At 34.8% G+C, this 25556-nt stretch overlaps 1 long non-coding RNA gene across 16 annotated transcripts in view; it reads left to right on the top strand.

Moving 5' to 3' along the window:
- Nucleotides 1-25556, top strand: part of LOC102742234 (uncharacterized) — a 676629-nt gene that overhangs the window by 359104 nt on the left and 291969 nt on the right. The window contains exon 8 of one of the 16 annotated variants that reach the window (XR_014147841.1): nucleotides 19900-20285. The exons of the other annotated variants lie outside the window; for them this stretch is intronic. This is a non-coding gene — a long non-coding RNA (uncharacterized LOC102742234). Of the gene's footprint in view, nucleotides 1-19899; nucleotides 20286-25556 lie in introns of those variants that run through there. 16 annotated transcript variants of the gene reach the window in all.

Genomic DNA, 25556 nt, shown 5'->3' with positions numbered 1-25556 from the left:
CATGAGAGCAAGAGCTCTGTCTTATTACTCAATCACCCATAACTAGAAAAATATTGGCACATAAGAATAAAATTTAAAATATATGTACTTTTGAAGGACTCCGTGAAAGGGGATTACCTAAAATTGATGTGCTGGATCTAGAGAGTCTCTCCCATTTTACTTTCTCTGCCAATCTCTCCTTCAAATCTCTATTGCTCTTTTTTACACATTTATTTGGTAATAGCTTCAAGAGTCCTTCTGTCTTGGGACAACTGGGTAGCTTAGCCGGTTAAGCATCTGACTCTTGGTTTTGGCTCAGGTCATGATCTCAGGGTCCTGGGATTGAGCCCTGCATGGGGCTCCACTCTCAGTGGGAGTCTGCTTGTGTATTCTGTCTCTCTCCATTTTCCTCTGCCCCTTCCACACCCATGCTCTTGCGCTCTCTTTCGCAAATAAAAAATAAATCTTTGGAAAAAAAAGCCAGGCTGTTCTGCTAAATGTAGTAATGAGGCAGAAAACTCTAGGAGACAATAATAAAAGAAACAGTGACTGGCTCTTTCTCTAGATGGAGAATTTCTTTTTTTTTTTTTTAAAAGATTTTATTTATTTATTTGACAGAGACACAGCAAGAGAGGAAACACAGCAGGGGGAGTGGGAGAGGGAGAAGCAGGCTCCCCGCTGAGCAGAGAACCCGATGCGGGGCTCAATCCCAGGACCCTGAGATCATGACCTGAGCCGAAGTCAGATGCCCAATGACTGAGCCACTCAGGCGCCCCTAGATGGAAAATTTCTATCCCAGAAGCATCAAATAAGAATAGATATAATACTTTACATAAATATTTTCTCATTTCTCTCATCATTATGCAACTTATGCAATTTATCTAGAATTCCTGATATACTAATATTTTATAGTATAATTAATATTCAGTTTTAACAATTTCACCCTTTATGAAATTGCCTCAGGTCACAATTACGTGGCTTGTGTAGAGTAATTAATTAAGCAGCTGCTTTTGAATCCGTATCATATTATTTGACTTTATAACCTCTAACAATGATGATTCTATTACCAACCATGAAAAATCTTTTCTCTAGGCCTAATTTTGCCTTTATTGAAATTTACTCTAACCCTTCATTATTGTATTGTAGTATACTGTACGAAGAAACAGAAGATCAATTTTCATTGTATTTTTTAGTAATAATGATAAAGCCTTTCCACTTTTTCAAATCACGTAGTCAAAGAGCCCCAACAGCATTTTTTAGCAGGAAAAAAAGCTGCTCTGATAGAATATGATACCATATTCAGACAGCTCCTGGAATTTTCTTTCGGTGTGTTCTGAAATACTGGCCTTACTACTTTTTTTCTGAGCCTTGGTGAATTTTTTCAACCAGTTTTTTCAACCAGGGCATTCATGTCCATCTGACAGTATCTAAAATCAAATTGAGTTCACAAGGAGTCCTATCACATGGCTTGCATTGTTCTTCTGGTGCTTCTGTAGTGATACCTATAGTAAACTAGAATAATAGTATTAATAATGATATCAAATAACATGTTTTTATGAGCTCACAATGTACCAGATGCCGTGTTAGACATTTTACATTTATAATTTTATTACAATACCTACTATGAAATAGATATTAATATTATCTGCATAATTTAGGGAAGTTTCAGAGCCTATGATCACATAGCTGACAAGTCATATAAATATCATTAAAACTCAGGAGTGACTCTGTGCTCTATAGTTATGCCAACCATTTACAGCCAGGATGAGATATAGGTGTCCAAAGATTCATTTATTGTATAACCAAATCTGATTCTTAATTGTGACCCTTGAAAATATCAATGACATAATAAATCTTGTTTAATGAAAGGAAACATTTAATAAAAAGAAACCTGTGTCTGGGCAACTCAGGTGTTAAGCATATAATAGTAATGACACTGTTGTTGATTTTTGTTTAACAAAATGATTTGTACTTTGTCATTTATACATATGACAGGCTAAAATTTTCCATCATTCATTGAGTCTGGCTAAATCACTAAATTCATACTAACAATTGTGCAGTACAGATTTGAGCATTACTGTCATGATTAATCGCAGTATACATGGCATTTTTAAGGATGCATGGAAAACGTTCCGGTGCACAGATTAGTCTCTTTTGGTACAGTGTTTAGTATCTTTCAAATCTCTAGTTACTGCACTAGGGGCAGCAGTTAGTATCTCTTAAGAACTGATGTCCTGACTTCATTTCCAGCATTCCTACAGCATGAGGGTGTTTGAAATAATTAGATGTGATCCAATCAATACTCAGAGGCTTCAGTGATTCTAATCAAAAGAACATTTTATCATTAAAAATATAAACATTGGAATGGCTAATTTTACATATTTTGTTCCTGTCATGTTGGTCACCTCCAAAAAGTGAATTCTTTTTTTTTTCCCTGTCTGCCTTCTTTCTCACTCCTACTGGACAAGAAACACTCTTGGGGAAAAAAAAAAAATCATATAAATGCACAGATCATTATGTCTATATTGGATGAGATTCTCCCATTATATGTTTCTAGTCCGTTCTATTTCACATTTATCAATGCCATCTTCACTTTCACTGGGTACTATGAAGACATCATATCCAACCATTAAACAATACTACCTCACATCCTCACTTTTTGGAAGAATATTTTCACTACTTCTTTGCTTTGACCAAATTCTGGTTCTTCTGGATGGGCCCTGCTTCTCTGGGGCTGCTCAGTGTGCTCGCCCTAGGTAGTGAATTCTTGGATGTGGATAGTGCTCTCGGACTACCTCATTGCTGCTTCCATCCTTTTGTCTCATCCACCATTCATTGTGCTACTTGAGTACTGACATCCACCTCCTGGTCACTGACCTGCATTTTGAAGACTTTAACATGTAGCTTATCTTCTTTTTACTCATAAATTCCAAGGAGCTTTAGCTCATATCTTCTTCCACCTATCACTCAGAATTTCTTGACCATCCCACTGTTCAATTTGTTCTTATAAGACCTCACTAAAAATGTTCCACACACATTCCTTGCAGTGAGGATAAATGCAGATAATGTTATCCTTGTAACATTTTTTATAAAGCACTCCATTAGAAAGCCAAACAAATGGAGGGAAAAAAAAAAAAAACTCCCAAATATCTGGTTTGAACTGAGAGGTAAGGGAAAAGAGATAGATTTTAAAAAACAATCTTGTTCCTAATAGTTACCACAAATTATATTGTAATTTTAGGACTCAAAAATAGTAATTATTAAGCCTCTAATATATTAACATTTTCCACTTGCCAACACAATTGCTTGATTATATGTGTATCTTATTCACTGAAATGCTCTAATTCTGAAATCTTAAACTCTAACATTATACCTGGCAATTGGCATCATATTTTCTCATCCTCTTATGGATCCTCATGGATTCCTAGTTCACCATATTTCCAAAGACATTTTTGACATTCAGTCTCTTTAGCTTGTTTTAACCACTTGTTATTTGAGTGTTCTTGAGTTGCTTACTTAATTCTTTGTGTTTGAGTTATTTCATCTGTAAAATGAGTTAATAATGGCATCAGCTTTATGATTAAATAAGAACAATAAGAACAGTTTCTTGCACACAAAGATTACAAAGTAATTTTTAGCTATTCACATTAATTATACTATTCATATCATCATTATTATTCTATTATTTTTTTATCTATTCTTGAAATTAGTCCTTTCCTCAGGTCTTCTCCTTCCTTAACTAAGATTCTTCAGTGTTTACATCCTTTCTTCCCTGTATGTTCAACTGCTCTGTTCACTTTGCCTTTTCCCGGAGCCATGCAGCAAAAGGCCAATAATACATTAATCCCATAATCACATTCTCTGTTTTTTTGTTTAGCCTATAACAAAATATCTTTATTACAAGTCTTGTTAAATATATCACTACAGGCGCACCGGGGTGGCTCAGTTGGTTAAGTGGCTGCCTTCGGCTTGGGTCATGATCCCAGGATTCTGGGATCCAACCTGCATTGGGCTCCCTGTTCACCGGGAAGCCTACTTCTCTCTCTCCCTCTGCAGCTCCCCCTGCTTGTGCTCTCTCACACACACTCTCTCTCTCTGTCAAATGAATAAATAAAATATTACAAAAAAAATACTTCACTACATGCATTATGGAATGTATTTCACTTCCATTCACTGAAAGAAAACTGTGCTGAATGCAGTTTGCAAGTAGCTTGTTACAAACATCTTTATTACAAGTGTTTTAAACACTTTACTACATGCACTACAAAATAGGTATTCCTTCCATTCACTGAAAAAAACACTGTGCTGAACCCAGGGTGCAAAGAGCTTCCTAGAATTATCTTTATATTAAAAATCTTTTTTAAAAAATCTTTTTCCACTTTTTTTTGCCATTTTAGAAAAAATCACTGGAAGAATAAGTTTGTACAATTTCTCTGAATTTATTTTATTTTATTTATTTAAAAAAAATTTTTTTAAAGATTTTATTTATTTATTTGACAGAGGGAGAGATAGCGAGAGCAGGAACACAAGCAGGGGGAGTAGGAGAGGGAAAGGCAGGCTTCCCGCCGAGCAGGGAGCTCGATGTGGGGCTCGATCCCAGGCCCCTGGGATCATGACCTGAGCCGAAGGCTGACGCTTAACGATTGAGCCACCCAGGCGCCCCTGAATTGATTTTATTTTTGAGGTATAATTGACATATAACATTAGTTTCAGGTGTACAACATACTGATTCAATATTTGTATATGTTGTGAAATAATCACCACAATAAGTCTAGTTACCATCTGATGTTCCCTGTTTCTATACCCATACTCCTAAGTGCTGCTGAAGAAAAATTACAAACAAAAATTACTAAGAGTCATTAGAAATTCATGGTTCCCCTGGGGTGCCTGGGTGGCTCAGCTGGTTAAACATCTGCCTTCCACTCAGGTCATGATCCCCAGGGTCCTGGGATCGAGTCCCACATTGGGCTCCCTGCTAGGTGGGGCAGGGAGCCTACAGCCTACTTCTCCCTCCACTCTCTACCCATCTCCCCTGCTCATGCACTCTCTCTCTCTCTCTCATGCTCTCTCTCAAATAAATAAATAAAATCTTTATATATATAAAAAAAATTCATGGTTCCCAATATTGACTGTCTCTTCAACACTTTTTGGCAATTCTATTGTAGGTCACTAGTCAGCACCTTCATTATTCCCTTTGGTGGCTATTAAGAATCTTCACTGATGGGCGCCTGGGTGGCTCAGTTGGTTAAGCGACTGCCTTCGGCTCAGGTCATGATCCTGGAGTCCCAGGATCGAGTCCTGCATTGGGCTCCCTGCTCGGCAGAGAGTCTGCTTCTCCCTCTGACCCTCCCCCCTCTCCTGCTCTCTCTCTCTCTTTCTCTCTCTCAAATAAATAAATAAAATCTTTAAAAAAAAAAAGAATCTTCACTGAGCTCCTGAAGTCCCCTTTACCACCCTTACCCACCTCCCCCATTATCCATAGATGATCTTGCTTCTTACTTCAAAATATAATATAAAAATAATTAGATGTGAACTTCCTGAATTTCCTAACATCTTATAAATTTATCTACACTTGATCTCATTGGATATTTCCTGTTTTCCCTGAGATGGAGGAATATTTGCCCCTCCACTATTGAAATCTAAGCCATTCACCTGGTTTTATTCTTCTGGGGAGCTACTTTATCACTCATGTTTGATTTTTTGTCTCAAAATAAACAGACTGCAATGTGTTACATGAAGACAAAAAGAAAAGAAAAACCATTTAACTATTTCTCCTTCAAACTCTTGCTCCTTCCTGCTAGTGCCAGACTCGCAGCCACTAAAGTCTGTGCTCATTGTCCTCATTTTCACAGGATTGATGTGCAGTTCATTTTTTATCATTTTGGTTTCTACTGTCTATTCGCTAAATCTACTTTGGCAAAATGAAGCAATATTTATCATGATCACTAACCTGTGATAAACATCATGGAATCTATATATCTGTATCTATAACATCTGCTTCTATCAGTCTCTCCAGAAGTTACTCAAATTCATTTTAGGAGACAAAAATCACGGTCTATAGAGCTAACGTACAGGTTGCTCTATTCTCTAGCCTCTCCTTTCACTGCACAGAAGCTCGGGGGTACCCACAAATGGTATAATGTTCTCCTTTCAGTCAAATGCGGTTCATGGGATTTCTGATGCTGCTTTAGTAGTTGGTAATTTTTTTCCAGATTATAGGAATATTTTCAAAATTGTATACATTAGGGGAACTTTCTGTAGTGTGTTCTCTTTGGCCTATTCATTGCACGTCATTATAGAACACTGTAATAAAATATAGTGGCTGTCAGGCTGTTCCACTGGGCTCATGGGATATTTAGAGCCCTGTTAACTGCCACTGTGGCAGGGAAGGGCCATAGATAGAGAGAGTGAGGATGTGTGAGCATCTTTTCTATAAACCCCAAAAGCACCACCTTCAGCTAGAGCTGTTCCATCATAAAACATATTACAAATACATTTAGCTTCTCTGTAATTTTTGTTCATAGAAAGTTTCCATGGCCAAATCTAATGAATTGCACAGAGACTTTGGTGTCAGACACACCTGGGATTTAGGTTTATGTCTCCCACTTTCTAGCTGTGCAGCCTCAGCCAAATTAGTTTTGACCTATTTCTTACCCAGTAGATAGGGCTATGATTTCAAATTTGAAGGCTGTAAGACATAGACCTAAAACATACAAACAGCAGCAATAATTAAAATAGATAACATTATCTTCATTCTATAAATAAAGAAACCATGGCTTTAAGATGTGATGTAAATGCTGAAGATGACTTAGCTGGTCACGGACTGAACTCATATTGATCTGATTCCAAAGTCCATGCTCTGAAACAAGATGTGGTACTTGGTACTTTACATAACACAGCAAATGCCAAGCCAATAGTAAGTAATAAAAAGGGTCTTATAAAGTTTCTGTTCCATAATAAAATTTTAATTAAGTATATTCTTTATATTTATAAGCTGGTTTAAATTTCAAAGTTTTTTGATAGTCATGTTTTTACTTGAAGTTTAAAATACTTCTGTAATGGAGACCAAGTAGATACTCCATTTTTCAGATAAACACACAGATTCATATAACTAAAAGGACTTCCTTGAACATGATTAGTAAGTGGCACAATTATTTGCATTTTTTTGCTTTCCCTATATCAGAGTGATTTATGAGAAACAAATTTTATATTCCACTCATAACACAGAAGAGCAATATTATAAAATAGTTCAAATCATTCTTATTTAATACCACTTAATAGTATTAACCTGAGAAAGTCCTACTGCCTCTTTTCATTTTCCTTTAGCTTTAAACAAAATTTTCTTTAAAATAGTTCCCTAAAAGAAAGAGTGAAACATATAGAGTATATTTCTGTCTGTAAACTGGAAGGTTAGTTCTTTAAAAGAAAAAGTTGAAATTGAACACTGATTATCTGCAAGAGTTTAGGACTCTAATCAATGAAGCTGCTCTTTAATGTCTGTAGCTATAAATGCTTTAGATAGCTTCTTTCTTACATAATTCATATTTACTGTCAAGATCCCTCAGTAGGCTAACGAACAACTCATTTTGGTTTCTCAGTATATACACTATAGTGGTTTCTGTGCATTTGATGACTTAAAACAATAAAAATACTAACCTGTTTTTTTTTTTTTAATACTAACCTGTTTTTAAGGCATTAATTGTCGCTTGAATGTTCACAAGTGAAATTTTGAAACGTGACAGAAGAAATCAAAAGGAAAGACTGCGTAATGTAACAGGTGCACTTATTAAAATAAAGAAAATTTTCTAACATTAGATATTACATAAAGAATCGATTCCCTAACCTCAATTTGCAATAGGGAATAGTTTTATATTGAGCTTTGCTATAATATGCTTTACTTATTTTATTCATTGACAAAATATCAAACTGATTGAAAAGAATACAACTTTGGCAGAGACTACATTGAGTTGTTGATTCCTTTGTTGTGTGAAAATTTAGACTAGTGGTAATAATGTCCGTCATATTGATACATATTACAAACAGATGGTTTGGTGGTTATCAAACATCTCTGCTCTGTTTTGGCATTCCATCTCCTTCAAGAGCTATTTACTGACTCATATATTCAACTACTATAAACATAATGCCTTATTTAGAAAATGTATTGTGACAGAATAAAAATAAGAGCACTAGTCAAAGACTGATTTATAGCTTGCAAGAGCTTGATCATATAATTCAGCATATAAACACATTGACATGTCTATATTAAATAAGGAAATGTTAGGGAATTTCTTTTTATTTATTATATTGTAAAATATATAAATAGATTTAACCATATGTCCTTAAGTTTTAAAGCAATATATAAATTATAGGTCACCTCCCATAACATTTCATTCTCATACATATCTATATGACATCTCTTTATCCTATCGTGATTCACAAGGGAAATATTTTAGAGATCATTTTAATGTCATGAAGGATCTTTGTTATATTTTGAAGTTAGCAGTGTTGTTACTTTAGTTTTTCTTTTTTTTTTTTTTTTGGTATTTCATTAGTAAAAGCTTTAGCCATTTTTATATATGCAGTGATGCATGACAGGGGAGAGATTTTTAGCTGAGACGTTTATAAGCCTTGTATTTGGTAAGAACACAGAATGTTTCAGTCCATTCCCTTGAATGCTCCATGAGAGTCGGATGGTGAACGAGAAGTTGGGCCGTGGCATCCTATAATCAACAGTGAATGAGATTTAAGACAACAGTATACCAGCCTGAGCCAAAAGAGGTTCTTCTAGGCTAACAGGGTCTGTACAAATAAGATTTTGTATTGTCCTCTGAACAACAGATTCATTTCTACTTACTAACAAGTAGTTCTTTTTTATTTTTTTAAAAGATTTTATTTATTTGTCAGAGAGAGAGAGAGCACAAGCAGGGGGAGTGGCAGGCAGAGGGAGAAATAGGCTCCCTGCCGAGCAAGGAGCCCAATGCAGGACTCAATCCCAGGACCCTGGGATCATGACCTGAGCTGAAGGCAGATGCTTAACCCACTGAGCCATCCAGGTGTCCCCTAACAAGTAGTTCTATGAGGATATAATTCCTTCTGCATGAATTATGACATTTCTGTCATTTAATTATCACATAGTCATTAGGGAAGAAAGTAATTAATAACAGCTGTTATAAATAGTTCATATCTGATCTTTGGTTCATCAAAATTTTTGTTTTGTTTTAAGTTCTGGAAAAGTAGCAAATACAGAGCATCTCATTTCTTCTACTACAATCTCACCTTAAAGATGTGTCACAGCCTGCCTTGTGCAATGTATTGATAGGGTAGTGTTTTCACATTGAAGCTCAGAAAAATAGTTGTGTTTCCTGAAAGTCTATCCAGTGTCAAACAGTTATGAGATTAAAAGGGAGTTAAGCGATGGCATATCTATGTGACATATATGAAATATGATTATGATAATTAATTATGTAGCATTCACATTAGATATTTATTGCTTTTGTTGTCAAAACACAGTCTTCTTAAACATTAAAAAAATTTAACTATTTAAATTTAAACTTCCAAAGAAATTGCAAAAATAATACAGAACTCTCATATACCTTTCACCAGTGGCACAAGAAATTAGATGCTCTGTAAACATACTAAAATGTAAAATAAAAATCAGTTAATAGAATGAAATATATTTTGTTAATGCATTTTCAAGTCATTTCCTCAGACTCTCCTTGTGTGTAACACTGCTTTGCATAATTTATCTCTAAATCACAGAGGCTGATCAGTGTCTTCCAAGTGAATAATTGAAATATAAAATTAATTTAAAAATAGTAACAAAAAAATCTGCAGGTAAGAAGAACTTTATAAATGCGTATAAGAAACATACCGTCATGTTGATGTGTAATGTGAATTCTTCTGGTAAAGAGAAATGCATTAAACACTCTCAGTGTTCCTCCAATGTACTGTAAGATCTGCTTATGTTTTAGTGTCCATCAGCTTGACTTCTGGTGGTCAACATATACATCAGGGTCAGAATGTCACCCTGGGTTGCCAGAGTATGCTTTGCCTATCAGCATGCCTGGTTGGAATTGGCTAGAATTTAATTTTCTTTGGAGGCAGCCCTTAACCAATCATTGGCTGATAGATCTACAACCGTACTTACTCTAGTTCCTTTGCCCTTATATAATTTTGAAGCAAGAATTTTATACCATTTCCAAGATTTTCTCTAAGACTTTAAGCTTTAGTCACTCACTGCAGTAGCTGGTTTAATGCTCCCCTTGTTGGCCTGTACTTTCTTTATCACTTGCCTCTCACCTTCCATGGTTTCTGCACGCCCCATAGTGATGACATGTGCTTAATCCTTCTCTTGGGGTCTGCTATTTGGGGGACTCAATTAAGATAATACATAACAATGAGAATTATTTTACAATCTATGATATAGTCCCATGACATTTTCTCCTAGGTTAAAACAGTTGACTTTCTGGATTTTGGTGTGATACGCACTTTTTCAAGCAATGGATATTCAGTGAGAATTCTCTTTAACTTATCAGAGTTCATTCTTTCTGAAATATCTGAAATTCTCTGATAAAATTATGAAATATTAAATCCAGGGACTTAACGGCTGTTGATACTTTCTAATTTGGTAGAAGTAAACAGTAAGAAAAGATTCTGATGGATGTGAGATTGGAGTATAATTCAAGCTACTTGTCACCTAACCAGAGATCCATTGGTGAGTTTATAGTCAGTATAATGCCTGCCAATAATATGAAATGATTATAGCTACTAATTTACAGTCATTTCATGTTCTATTTTTGTGAGGTAAAAATTGGGGTAAATCTCTCTCTCTATAAAGTTACCTAAAATATTTATTTCACCTATGAGCTTATGCTCATTAAATAGATGTCAAGTGCCAAAACTATTGAGCAAAATTGGGTTAGGGTACTGGTGAGGTGCTTTCAACGATTAATTGTCACATAATGGAAACAACAGCTCTAGCTATTTAGGAATTTACAATCCTTCACATAGGAAGAGGTGCTAGTCATGAGTTGTAATAGGAATTTTGAAAAGAGCATTTATTTACATGTAGTCTTTACTTAGCCCCTTTTACAATCCTATAATTTGTTTCCTTTTGTGGGGTTATTTTTGTTTGGACAAGCAAACCCATCTCGTGGGGAAATTCATCACCAACATCAACATCATTAAAGGTGTAAGAATTTCCCTTCCGCTGTAACTCATTAATATCTTTAAATGTATGTTTCACTCCCTTCATATTCTCAAAGCACATACTTTTTAGGGTACAAATGCCATGTGTGGGATAAAAGAAAGTGTGAACTGGTTATCCATCTCTCTGCCTATCTATCATCTTCATATATCCCTTTTTGTCATCAATAGGTGAGAATTAGACTCTCATTTTCGATATTAACACACAAAAACTTTCTCCTTGACTTTTCACAATAGCCCAAAGCCTTCAAAATGATTTATAGATTAAATTCATGTAAAGTAAATTTTAAAAATTTATATTTCCTAGGCCTTACATAATCATACTGTCAGCAGGCAGTATGGATTCAACAGTTATCTAATTATAGTATGTTGTTATGTATTGTCAAAAATAGAAAGAAGGATTTTATGAAGGATTTTTTTTCCCATTCTTTATTTAACATTTTATCTTTGTAAACAGGATGTATTCTTAGTTGTTGATAAATGAGTCACTGAGATTTTTAAAATTCTACTGTCACACTCTCCAGAATGGCTATTGCTTAATTTATAGTAACCTGCCATTCCTTATCTAACAGGTTTGCATTCAGTGTTTCACTTAATGGACTTCATTTAGCTCAGGAAATTTATGTTTCACATTGTCATGGGCTTTGTTTCCCTGGTAAAACCAACATCAAATATAAAAGAGAGGGAGAAGAAACAAAATTCAAAAGGAAAATGTACTTGCAGTCCTAAAAGAGATTACTTGTTTTATTTTTCATCCCATAATGAATAAAATGGCTAATATTGTCTTAACTTTGGAGGTGACCTTACTATACTTTAAATAATGAAAGGGAAATGATTTATGATGATGCATTTTATGCTATTACATTTGGACATGTATAAATGATGTGCAGAATTTCTATAATGCATCAATTTACCTATGTTATCTAAAAGTATAGTACCTTTCTCTTTTTTGGCAGAGTATGTGCTTCTGTGTATAAAAAATTATCTTAAGCCATACTCAGAACAAAATATCTATCCTCAATTTCCATTAAAATATAAGTATAATCCAAAAATATAGATTTAATTTTATTAAGTAAAGTTTCTGATATATAGCTATGCTTCATATAAATATTTAAGAAACATCTAGAAAAAAACAAGTTTCTATCTATATGAGATATTTTCAGAAATTGATTATTATCCACATGATAATTTCACTTTTATATTATTTCATATTACTCATTTTTAGCAGTTCAATTCAAAATTTTTCCTCAAGGATGGCTCCTCAATAAAGCTTAAACAAAATGTTTTAAAAGTCCAGATTATTTTTTATATTACTATAATAATATATGTCAGCATATATTATTATAGCATATATTACACTTGGGTCTCATGATTTAAATTAGACAAGATTATATTTAAAGATTTTATTTATTTGAGAGAGAGAGAGAGAGAGTGTGTGCACGAGCAGGGGGGAGGGGCAGAGGCAGAGGGAGAAGCAGACTCCCTGCTGAGCAGAAAGCCCAATGTGGGGCTCGATCCCAGGACCCTGAGATAGTGACCTGAGCCAAAGGCAGACGCTTAACCGACTGAGCCACCCAGGCGCCCTAAATTAGACAGGATTTAACATGATATACAGACAGCTGGGAATAGTCATACCTATAAGAATAAGGTGGCTTTCCAGTGTTAGGATTGTATAGGATAAAAAGACTGTTACCTAGGGAAATTTTAGAGATAGTGAGGATCACCAAGCCAGAGGAAGGAAATGGGCTTAACTATTTTCACTACAAAATAAGTAATGATAATTATGTGATGTGATGGAGGTGTTAGTTAAAACTGTGTTGATAATCATTTTTGCAATATGTTAAGTGTAACAAATCAAAAGTTGTACACCTTAAACAATGTTATATGTCAATTATACCCCATTTAAGCTGGAAAAAAAGGAAAGAAAAAGAAAAACAAAAGAATGCTATAAGGACTCAATATCTTTATTGCTGATAGTCAGTAATAAGGCGCTAATTAAAATCTACTTCCACATCAGCAAAGTTGATTGAACTGGCAGAATTAGAAATGATGATTTTTTAGATTTTTTTTTATTAACATATAATGTATTATTTAAGGGTGCAGGTCTGTGATTCATCAGTCTTACACACACAGTGCTCACCATAGTACCTACCCTCCCCAGTGTCCATCACCCAGCCACCCCATCCCTCCCACCCCCCTCCACTCCAGCAACCATCAGTTTGTTTCCCGAGATTAAGAGTGTCTTATGGTTTGTCTCCCTCTCCAGTTTCATGTTGTTTCATTTTCCCCTCCCTTCCCCTATGATCCTCTGTCTTGTTTCTCAAATTCCTCATATTAGTGAGATCATATGATACTTGTATTTCTCTGATTGACTTATTTCACTTAGCATAATACCCTCTAGTTCCATCCATGTTGTTGCAAATGGCAAGATTTCGTTCCTTTTGATGGCTGCATAATATTCCATTGTATATATATACCATATCTTCGTTATCCATTCATCTGTTGATGGACATCTAGGCTCTTTCCACAGTTTGGCTATTGTGGACATTGCTGCTATAAGCGTTGGGGTGCAGGTGCCCTTTGGATCACTATATTTGTATCTTTGGGGTAAATACCCAGTAGTACAATTGCTGGGTCATAGGGTAGCTCTATTTTCAACTTTTTGAGGAACCTCCATACTGTTTTCCAGAGTGGCTGCACCAGCTTGCATTCCCACCAACAGTGTAGGAGGGTTCCCCTTTCTCCACATCCTCACCAACATCTGTCATTTCCTGACTTGTTAATTTTAGCCATTCTGACTGGTGTGAGGTGGTATCTCACTGAGGTTTTGATTTGTATTTCCCTGATGCCGAGTGATGTTGAGCACTTTTTCATGTGTCTGTTGGCCATTTGTATATCTTCTTTGCAGAAATGTCTGTTCATGTCTTCTGCCCAAGAAATGATGATATTTTTGAAAGCAGAGATCTCCTGTACATTTATGGATTTAGGCTTTACTCATTTACTTTAAGGATATGAATTTAAGAGTTCTGAAAATGTGTTATTTCAGTTTTGGAACACTAGATTTATTTATTTTTCTCAGAAATCATTGTTTTGTTTGCTTTTACGCTTTCTGGATGCTGTGTTGCATGTGTGACATTTTTGGTTGAAAGAAAATATTCAGACTTAGAAAATTAGCGAGTTTGATATAATTTTAAATATTGTCACCAAGTTTTAAGTTTGAATATAATTAGTTTTAGTTTCTTAAGTTTCTTTAGTTTCTTAAGACCTTAATTCTTAAGGTCTGTTGGTTAAGGCACCCTGGGGAGATGATTACTTGGTTTTCCAATTAGATGAGTGCTAACATTCTTATTCATAGTATTGATTAGCTGATTCTTGCTATGTGGAAAAAAAAATAGGTCTTTGTATTCATTATCTGATTATTCAAATAAGAACGACAAAATTATAGGGTGCCTGGGTGGTTCAGTTGGTTAAGCTTCTGACTTGGGCTCAAGTCATGATCTCAGGGTCTTGGATTGAGCCCTGAGTCAGTCTCCACAGTCTTTGGGGAATCTGCTTCTCCCTCTGTCTCTACCCCCACCCCCCGCCCTGACTCCCACTTGTGCTGTCTTTCAAATAAATAAATAAAATCTTTAAAAAAATGACAAAATTATTAGTATCTACTTTTGGGTTTCAACTGAATACATCTAGAATTTTAGATAATTGAAACAACTTGAAAAAATCTGAATTATCTTTCTATCCAAATATTTCATTTTGGAATAATTTATAACAATTATATTAATGAATTTTAAGTTTTTTGTTTTTAATAAAATATTTCAAAATATGTAAAGTGAATGTAAATCAAAACAAGATTGAATCACATTATAAATTTATCATAAGTATTAGATTTAAAAAATAGAGTTATAAATAAATGAATGCCTAAATTTTAATTTTGCTTTTTTAAAGTACAGTTTGTTTCCCTTTTGTGTATTGTTTTTCTATGGAATGACTTTTGGGAATACTAATAATTTCATTATAAAATTTTGACCTGTCCATTAAATGGTTTAAAAGGCTATTTTTAAAATAGTTCCACTCGTAATGTGTTTGGTAGTCTCTTTAATTCATCTCAAAAGTTGCCATTGTGATCAACAATGCTGAAATATTTTTGACAATCCTGTTTCGTAAATTTTTCTTGTTAGGGATTATTTGGAAATTATAAAGGAGATACAAAATTATGGAAAGTGAAGCATGGAAGGATGGTTAATGATGTCTACATGAGAATATCATGGAATACAGAGGCAGTAGTATGGCCTGAGATCAGGACAATTAGAAAATTTAGATGTCTGTGCTGGATTTATATATTTGTTTTCCGCCTTTCTATCCTATACTGTATTCTCCTTTCTGCAACTGTATTCTTCAGATACTAAATGAATTGCTTGAGGTATCTACTTACTACAAATTTGACTTGTATATGGTTTTCGTTTAACATGCCATACTCTGGGATGGTCTTTCAGATTTAGCATCTAGAGCATCTGTGACTTTTCTCATAATTCACATTTATTAGAAATAATATATTTGGATTCTGTCATCCTCTGGATTAATTTCTCTCAGTTTGGTTGAACATGCAAAGTCCTTTCCACTGTGTTCTGGTCAGGTCAAGTCATGTGGTTGTAGCTAAACTTAGATTTGAGGGATATATTTTACTTTGACACAATGGTTGACAGAATGGCTGCTGGTATCAGGGTAGTTTTCTTTGCTTACTTTTTTTTTTTTTAAACAGAGTAGATTATCAATTGATTCACAGTAAGTCCATTACATTTTAAAGAAATTGTATCATTTTTGAACCAAAAGAGTTAATGGGTATGCAATAAAAGGACCTTTTTAGATAGCAAACTGTAGAAAGTTACTCAGTTGCAGACTGGGCCACTTTATGCAGTAAGAAGGGATTACACAGAGTGTGGAAGAAAGAACCCAAATGATAGAGACAGGAGACAGGGAGAACTCTGCTAAAGCACAGATAAGCCTTAATCAAGGAAGTGGGAAAATTATTCTGGCTGAATTTTAGAATTGCTTTGGATTAGCGACTAATGAATTATGAATACAAGTGTGTTATGGATTGAATTCTGTCCCCTTAAAATTAATATATTGAAGCCCTAATCCCTTATCTGACTGTATTTGGAGATAGTGTCTTTCAGGGGGTAATTAAGGTTAAATAGGTCATAAAGATAAGCCCTAATCCCGTGGAACTGATGTCCTTATGAGATGGAGAGGAGACACCAAAGGTATGTATGAACAGAGAAAAAGCCACGTGAGGACACAGAAAGAAGGTGGCCATCTTATAAGCCAGAAGGAGGGGTCTTACCAGAAACCAACCCTGTTGGCACATTGATCTTGGACTTCCAGCCTCCCCTATTGTGAGAAAATAAGTTTCTGTTGTTTAAGTCACCCCAATCTATGGCATTCTGTTATGGCAGCCCAAACAGTCTCATACAGAGTGTCTATGATTGTTATTCTATGCTTGTCACACCGTTGCATGCTGGCTGTAGGACTAGTAGATATCTTGTCTTTTTACCTTACCAGAGGAACTACACTTAATGAGTCTCTTCCACTTTTTAACGTGGTAGAGATCATGAAGTATCTGAACTTGGGCACATAGTTTTAGAGCTAATGTTGTAAAGAGGTGAGATTTTGATAGTTTGGGGGGAAAGAATGAGTGTATTTTGAATATAGAAATGATATGATTTGTGGCTAACAAGTAGACTGTGGCAAAATGTATTTTTCATTGATAGTAAAAACAGATTCTGCCATGTCATATGCTTTTTTACAATGTGACCTTTATAGTTTTCCTATCGTGTGGATTTATGTCCTGTCCTCTTAAATCTTGAACAGCCTTGTTACTTATTTGTAACCAAGAGAATGTAAAATAAATGTTGCTGTTTTTTTGAGGCTAGGTTGTAAAGGTGATGTCCTTTTCACCTTGTTTGCAGGCATATTTTCTTTTGGATCCCAAGCTGTCATGTAGAAAAAAAAAAGTGCAATTATCTTGGGCCCAGACCACAGATACAAGATGTTCCTTTACTAAACTCTTTTACCATGGATTCGGTGGGAATAGCAAATTAGTTTGAGTCACCATATGACAATTTACCACAAAAGTTAGTAGCTTAAAATATAAGTAGTAGGAAGAGAAAGAGATCTTTGTATGATATGAGAAAAAAAAAAGCTGCTTGTATGTAGTTACAATGAAAAAAAGTAATATGATTTTAAGGGTGGATGTGTGGATGACTGAGATAATTATAATTTTATTAATAGAAATAGAAAAATTTGTGTAGGAGAGTATTATTTTAAATAATTGAATTTTAGATGATGTAAGGAGATATAGATGTTAATGCATGATAGTTCTTAAGATTAGGACAGAAGTATGAAAAAGAAATGGAGACTGAATCTAAAAATTTGTAAATCATCTTTCAGAGTAATTTTAGGAGCCATGGAGTGGTTTCTTGAATTTTTGCTGAGGGACTGTATGCAGAGAGAAGAGAGGAAAGTATACTAAAGAATAAATAAAAGAAGGGCAAGCTATAGAAAATTGGAAAACAAGGGAATTTACAAATTCTTTAAAAATGAGAGAATAAAGAGTTGTAAATAAGATGAATGATGACTGGGGTCAAATAATATGTAAAGGACATTTTTATTTATTTTTCTGGCTGATTCAAGATAAAAATACATAATGGCAAATCATCACCTATCTTCAAATGCATAGAAATCTTACCATAATGCAAGTAGAAGTAAATAATGTGTTTTTATGCTTTATTGTAACCAGTATAATAATATTTATATGCTGGTCATTTTGATAGATACTGGTGTTACAAGCAAGAAAGATCCTATGTTGCCTTTGAGTGATGGACATTTAATAGGAGAGATACAGATACGAATAAACAAATCCAATAAATTACATAGGTGAGCCAGTACATCTTTGTGAGTCCTGTGGGAAGATACTTCAGAAATAGAAATCAGGAAAGACTAAAACATGAGTTTGTTAAAGGGATGTTACTCCCGGGAAATTGCCCATCAACTCAACAAGTCTCACTAAACATTTGGGGTTATAACAGCATGCAGGCAGTGGAGAAGGCAGGCACGTGGCCAGAGTTTTCTAAACATTTCAAATGAATCAGGAAAATAAACATACCTCTGAGAGTGGTGTAGGGAGATTGTGAAGACCCCATAGTGATTTTTGCCTGAAGTGAGACAATTTCTATTTTAACCTCTCCATGGGGATTTGTAGGCATAGGAAGATTGCATCCTAATCAGATAAACAACTGCGCTTCCCACTCTGTGTGGGTGCCTGTGGGTAAATGAGTAAAAACCTTTACCTTCATTAAACTTTGCAGGAGTCTCTTGGTGTTGCAAGTGTTGATTGGTGTTTTGCATCAATCACTCAACTTTAGCCTTTTAAAAAACTTGCAGCTAACAGAGAAGGGAATTTCTACTGAGCCAGATGTCAGGGTAAGTTTTATCAGAAAAGTGACTTTTCTTGGATCTTGATATGTGAATAGCTGTGTGCCCTGTGAATGTGGAGGATGGTAGCTCTTTTTGGTCACAGTGTGAAGTTTGCTTCCAAATTCAGAGATATCAATAACTTGGCATTTCTGTGGTCTGAAACATGTCCACTGTAGCTGGAGCATAGGCAGAAATGACAAGAGCGACATATCAAACTTCTTCACACGAAGGGATTTTGACCCAGGAGACCTTTGCAAGTGATGTGATTATGTGGAGATCCTGAATTCTGTTAGAAATTCCTTAGCAGTCCAGAAAGAAATTCCTCACCTCCAAGTTGACCATCAACACATATTAGTAGAACAGTGTTATAAGTACTGAAGTTTCAGGCTAACCAAATATGATAATTTAAATATTTCCCCTAAAAATGTTTCAGGATAGATTAGAGAATTATAATTAATAAAATTGCTTTCCTTCCTCTTAGGGACAAAAACCTAGACTAAACATTTCTTTAAGTCAGTCTACCTTGGATAGCCTATGATTTCTTTAATTGCATCTAGTAATTTAAGATTGTTTTTGTAATTTAATGAAAACAGATAACTTTGCTTTTTAAAAACAATTCTGGATTTTGATTCTTATACATGATTAGGCATGTGCTTGATTTTTTTTTCCCTCCTGAAACATACAAACTAAGAGTACTCCTGAATGGTATATAAATACTAGGCAAAAGCTATCTCAGTGAAAGGTTATAAAGTATTATTGAGAAAACTCAATCTATGTAAAAATATAATGAAAGGAGAGCTATATTTTAAAAATAAGGTATTTCCTAACTTAACTGAGTTAGGAGACAATACCTTGTAGCCAAATTACCTCCTGGTACAAACACTTAAAATCTTTCCTTTGCATGAGGTTTTCTTTTGCTTATGGCTTTGTTTTAAGTGAATTTAGTATTTGATTACTTGACTGTGAAATCATACAATCTGTGCTGAAAAGGGTAATCAAGACTGTGTTACTATTCACCAAAGATATCTCTAATGTTCCTAGGTTAATGGTATGCAGTACTTTGTGCTTTATTATTCTGTATAAAAGTTAAAGAAAGACAGCTAGCCTAAGTGTAGGGACTTGTTGATATAGAATATATATTCTGAAGGGAAGGAAAAGTATTTACTAAGAAAGCTGAATAGTAAGCTAAGAAACAGAAATAAAACACTGAACACATAATTTATTCTAATATTTCTCCCAATGTAGAAATTCCTTCTTCGTGCCAAGAAGACAGTGTCCTTCTCAGGCCTGAATTCTTCTAGCTATGGTAAACTCTGTACTCTGGGTATCCACTCATCCATTTTTGTTCAGTGCAGACTTATGCAGGGATTCATCCAAATGAGCTAAAACCTGCCTCCCTATAACTTCTGATCATTGATCCTATTCTTTGGAGACACACAGAATAAGACCAACCTCCTTTTCAAAGGATCATGGCACACGGAAAATATGTTTTATTCTGATGAATATTTTGGTCAAGTTCAGTTGTATTTCCCTTTACATAAGCAGTTGTTATGTGCACGGTTGTTTAATTTATCATCTAGTATTTTCTGAAGTACTTTTCTCCTTTCCTTCTTTTTCTCTTTTATGTTATGTATTTTATATTTTATCATTAACTGCCCCAGTTGTGTTTTGAGTTTGGTTCAAGTTTTTTTGTATGCATGTGAAGTAAAAACAATTCTACACACATATATGTCTCTCGACCTATCTATACACACACATATAAAAATATCTTTGCTATTGTGTAATTTCTCACTGTTTCAATCATCCTGCAAGTGCCATCTTTCAAACCATGCACAACTGTGGTCACCTTCCCAGGGACATGTCCTTTTATGGAAGCCGTGTTGTAAGGTGGGACAAAGGAGCTGTTAAGAAGGAAAAACCTTTACCATAAATGAATAAGGAATTTGTCAGGTTTCACTAGGTCTGTGTAATGAATTAATTGTTTATATATCTACCCTGTCCAGATTGTTTTCCTACTTCCACCTCAAATTACCTATGTACTTGCAAATAAGAGGGCTGCTTAGAAAAACTGAGAGAACTAATACTAAATGTATCATTCTTAACGGGACTGCTCTTCACTTTCAGAGCCCAGTCTGTAAAAACCAATGTATTTTCCTCCATGATAAGGGAAGTCAACAGGTGGGAATGGTGAAAAAAAAAAAATCTGATGGAGGTAGCATAGAGGAATTATTGATGACCTGAGGCACCTGGGGCAAAGGGTTGATGAATTTCCTCTATGTAATAGCTATTCTGATTATGCTTAAGGCAACTCCCTTTGTTAGGGATTTCTAGAAAATTAAAATTGAACATGTTAAATGTTTCCAAGAAACAAGTAAGGAAATTAATTTAGTGGACCTAAGATAAAACTTTTTATATGACCTTATCTGGGATCCACTTATATAACACTAGTGAATTATCCTGATTACAGATGTGATATGTTAGCTGATGTGATGTTTTCCTCTTTCTAGTACAATGTGTGTGTGTGTGTGTGTGTGTATGGGTACACACACACATCTCCCTAAATGTAGATCTCACTTAGGAAGCTCTCCCAAACTTTTTTGCCTGCCTATTTAAAACTCAAAAATTCAACTGCCTATTTAAAACTTCTTCCTGGATGTATTCAACCACAAATATTTCCCAAGGACCTAATAGGCAGGACCTGCTCTAGGTGCTAGGGATACAAAGGTGAACATGATATCACTAGTTCTCTACTAAAAAGCTCACCTTCCAGTGGTGAAAGTAAGAATGTAGAACATATATCCTACAACTGAAACAATTGCAAGTTATAATCAGTGCCATGATGAAAAAAAAGAGACTGAAAAAATAGATTTTCATTAGTCAGGGGAGATCTTAAGAAAATGACATTTGAGCTATAGCTGAAGAAAGAGAAGAAGCTAATCATATATAAAAAAAAGGTACAGAACATATTCCTGGCATAATTCTTCCTGTGTCCAAAATATTTAATGAAGTCCAACACAATTTCTGATAAGAGGGGTTGAGAGTGGACAAAATGAGGTTTGTGAAAATATGCAGTGATAAGACCCTATCATGAGCCTTAGTAAGAAGTGTGATTTGATTTTAAGTATGAGTGCAATGAGAAGCCACTGAAAATTTTTAATTAGTAGGGAGTGATGTGCTTTGATTGACACTGGAGAAGGTTCATTTATTACTGTCTAGTACTGGACCAGAGGCGAGCAAATGTGGAAGTTGGGAGAGAGGTTATTTTGTGTAATCATCCATACTCAAAGTCCTGTCTGAAGTGGTCAGCAGTGATGAAGAGGAATGGGGCACCTGGGTGGCTCAGTTGTTTAAGCGTTTGCCTTCGGCTCAGGTCATGGTCCCAGGGTTCTGGGATTGAGCCCCACGTCAGGTTCCCTGCTCAGTGGGGAGTCTGCTTCTCCCTATCCCTCTACTCCTCCCCCCTGCCCCCTGTTTGTGCTCTCTTTCTCAAATAAATAAAATCTTTAAAAAATAATAAAGAGAAAAAGGAGGTAGAACTTAAATTATACTTTAAAATAGAATCAGGACAAAAAACACTATTTTAACATTGCTGACTTATGTAGATTTTTATCCCAATGAGCCAAAACCCACCTCCCTATAACTTCCAGCCATTGATTCTTTCCTCTGGAGACATAAAATAAGACTTAATCTCTCACCTCACTCCACTATCTGACATAAAACTCTGTGATACATTCATTAAACTCCATGACACAAAACATTACTGTTATTCTGATGAATATGTGGTTAGACATTTGAGGACTTGTGGATAATAGTTGGGTTTCTTGCCTGATCGATAGTGATAATATTTAACTTGATGGGGGAGACATGAAGTAGGAAAAAAAATCTTGAAAAGATCAAGATTTCTGTTTTATGTATGTTATACTTGTGATCTGAATTATGATCTTTAGGACACATCTGATTGGAGATAGCAAGTAGTCATTTGGATATTCAAGTTTTGAGTTCAGAAGAAAAGTTTTATTTGAGGATATGAATTTGGAGGTCATATAAAGATAGTATTTAAATCTTTGGGAAGTGATGATATTGCTAACTGAGAGTATGTGGGAGGAAAGAAGAGTTCCTAGGGCCAGCCCCCGAGAAACCCAGCATTTTCAAGCAGAACCAATAAAGGAAATTCAAAACATTATTTTATAGCTATCCAATTCCTTGGATTCCCATGGCTTTTATTTGTACAAAATCAGGTTATTTGAATACATGTAAGCATCAGATTAACACAATAAATGATTGTTGCATGTAATAATAAAATGTGGTAATATAGCTAAAAGCCAAACCAACATAATACAACACTGTTAATATCAATAATACACAATGTAAGAATAGAAAACCCAGAAATGAACCCACAACAAATAGTTAATTAATATTCATCAAAGCAGGAAATATCCAATGGGATAAAGACAGTCTCTTCAACAAATCTGGAACATTGACAACACCAAATGCTGGTGAGAATATGGAAAAACAGGAATTCTCATTCATTACTGGTGGAAATGTAAAATGACTCAGCTAATTTGGGAAACAGTTTAGTGGTTTCTTATAAAACTAAACATAGTCTTACCATATGATCCAGCAAATGCATTCTTTGGTATTTACCCAAACAAGTTGAAAACTTGTGTCCACACACAAAAACCTGCACACAGATATTTATAGTGGCTTTATTTGTAATTGCTACAACTTCAAAGCAACCAAAGTGTCCCTTCAGTAAGTTAGTGGATAAATAAAATGTGGTTCATCCAGACAATGGAATATTATTCATCACTAAAAAGAAATGAGCTCTAGTTCCATCCACATATTGCAACTAGAGGGTATTATGCTAAGCGAAAAAAGTCAATCGGAGAAAGACAATTATCATATGATCTCACTCATATGTGGAATTTAAGAAACAAAACAGAGGATCATAGGGGGAGGGAGGGAAAAATAAAACAAGATGAAACCAGAGAGGGAGACAAACCATAAGAGACTCTTAATCATAGGAAACAAACTGAGGGTTGCTGGAGGGGGAGTGGGGTGGGAGGATGGGGTAACTGGGTGATGGGCATTAAGGAGGGCATGTGATGTAATGAGCACTGGGTGTTATATGCAACTGATGAATCACTGACCCCTACCTCTGAAACCAATAATACATTATATATTAATTAATTGAATTTAAATAAAAAAGTGAGAATAAAAAGAAAAAAGAAAAAGAAATGGGCTATCAAACTATGAAAAGATATGGAGATCCTTAAAAGTGTATTAATAAGTGAAAGAAGCCAATCTGAAGAGGCTACATACTTCATGATTCCAACTATATGACATTCTGGAAAAGGCAAAACTGGAGAGACAGTAAAAAGACCAGTAGTAGTTGCCAGAGATTAGTGGGTAGACTGTGATGAACAGGCAGAGCAGAGAAGATTTTTAGAGCAGTGAAAATATTTTGTATGAAAGCATATAGGTATATACATGTCATTGTTCATTTATCCAAGCCTATGGAATGTACAACATGAAGAGTAAACCCTGGTGTAAACTATGGACTTTGGTTGATGTATTTGGTTGATGTATCAACGTAGGTTCAGCAATCGTAGTAAAGGGACTGCTCTGGTGAAGATGTTGATACTAGAGGTGTTGTTCCCGTCCTGAGGCCAGTAGGTATAGAGAACTCTCTACTCAATTTTGCTCTGAATGTACAATTTCTCTAAAGATAAAATCTATTTTAAAAAAGATACATTTGATCTTTTGCTATAATTCTACAAATAAATATGTAAAATACTCTTTATTAATTCTTTGACCCTGGAAGATTCCTCATCAACAATATTATCTAGGTTCTTGTATATTCAGAAATATTTGGACTGTAGCCTTTATGCTTATGTGGTAGCTTACATAGATTAAAAATGTTTCTTATTTTCTTATCTTGATTACAGATATTTTTATTCTCTATTTTTTTATTCTAACATTGAATATTTCTTTGGAAAAGTCTGAGGCCAGCCTGGAAATTTTTCCATCATAGGTGACTGACTTGGTTTTGGCTACCCCAAAGATTCATAATTTATTCATATATTTTCATATATTTTTAATACTTTTATAGTGTGGTAACTTCATTGGGGTAAATTTTGATATGAACTGTATTTTTCTCTGGCACATGCTGTGTTCTTTTACAATATACATTAGCTTCTTTATTTCAGAAAAAATCTTCATCAGGTAAGTCATACATATAAATATTTGTGTTTTCCCATTATTATATATTCTGTATTTGGGAAATCCAAAATTTATGTGTTGAAACTATTTTGCCCACTCTTACTAATCTTTATTTAAAATTTCTTCAATTCTGTTTGTTTTCGTTAGTTTTTCTCATTCATATGTCTATGTCACTTATGTATTTTACTCAGTGGTTATTTTCTTTGTGTTAATTTGTAATTTATCTTTTCTTTCTAATATTTTTTGAGTTTCAATAGCTCAAATTTCTTCCCTTGATTTTGTCACATTGTATCTTACTTATTATATTCCTCATTTATCTTTTTCTTTGCATAGGAAAATAGATAAATAATTATATAAATTTCTCTGTTTTTCCCATATAATTTTGTGTATGCTGAGTCAGATTCATGTTTATTACTGGTCATGGAACCAGTTGGATTATCCCTGCTATTTGCAGAGATCTCCTGTGGATGAAGGATACATACATTCTTCTAGGTCTCATGGTTCCCTACTCCACTGTGAACTTTATTGCCTTACTAGAGCCATATTGCTGTGCATTGCAATGGCTTCTCTGTATTTAACTCTGCTTAACTGAAAGGAATTATTTTCATGAGTGCTTCTGTCACCGGACCTGGTGGTCCCCCCCATTCATTGCTATACCTAAAGGATTTACCTTCAGGTTG

Source organism: Leptonychotes weddellii, chromosome 8 (genome assembly GCF_054177405.1).
Source record: "Leptonychotes weddellii isolate Sample4059 chromosome 8, ASM5417740v2, whole genome shotgun sequence".
NCBI classification, from domain to species: Eukaryota; Metazoa; Chordata; class Mammalia; order Carnivora; family Phocidae; genus Leptonychotes; species Leptonychotes weddellii.
Note: the sequence above shows the minus strand (reverse complement) of the source record. Positions and strands in the feature narration are given on the sequence as shown.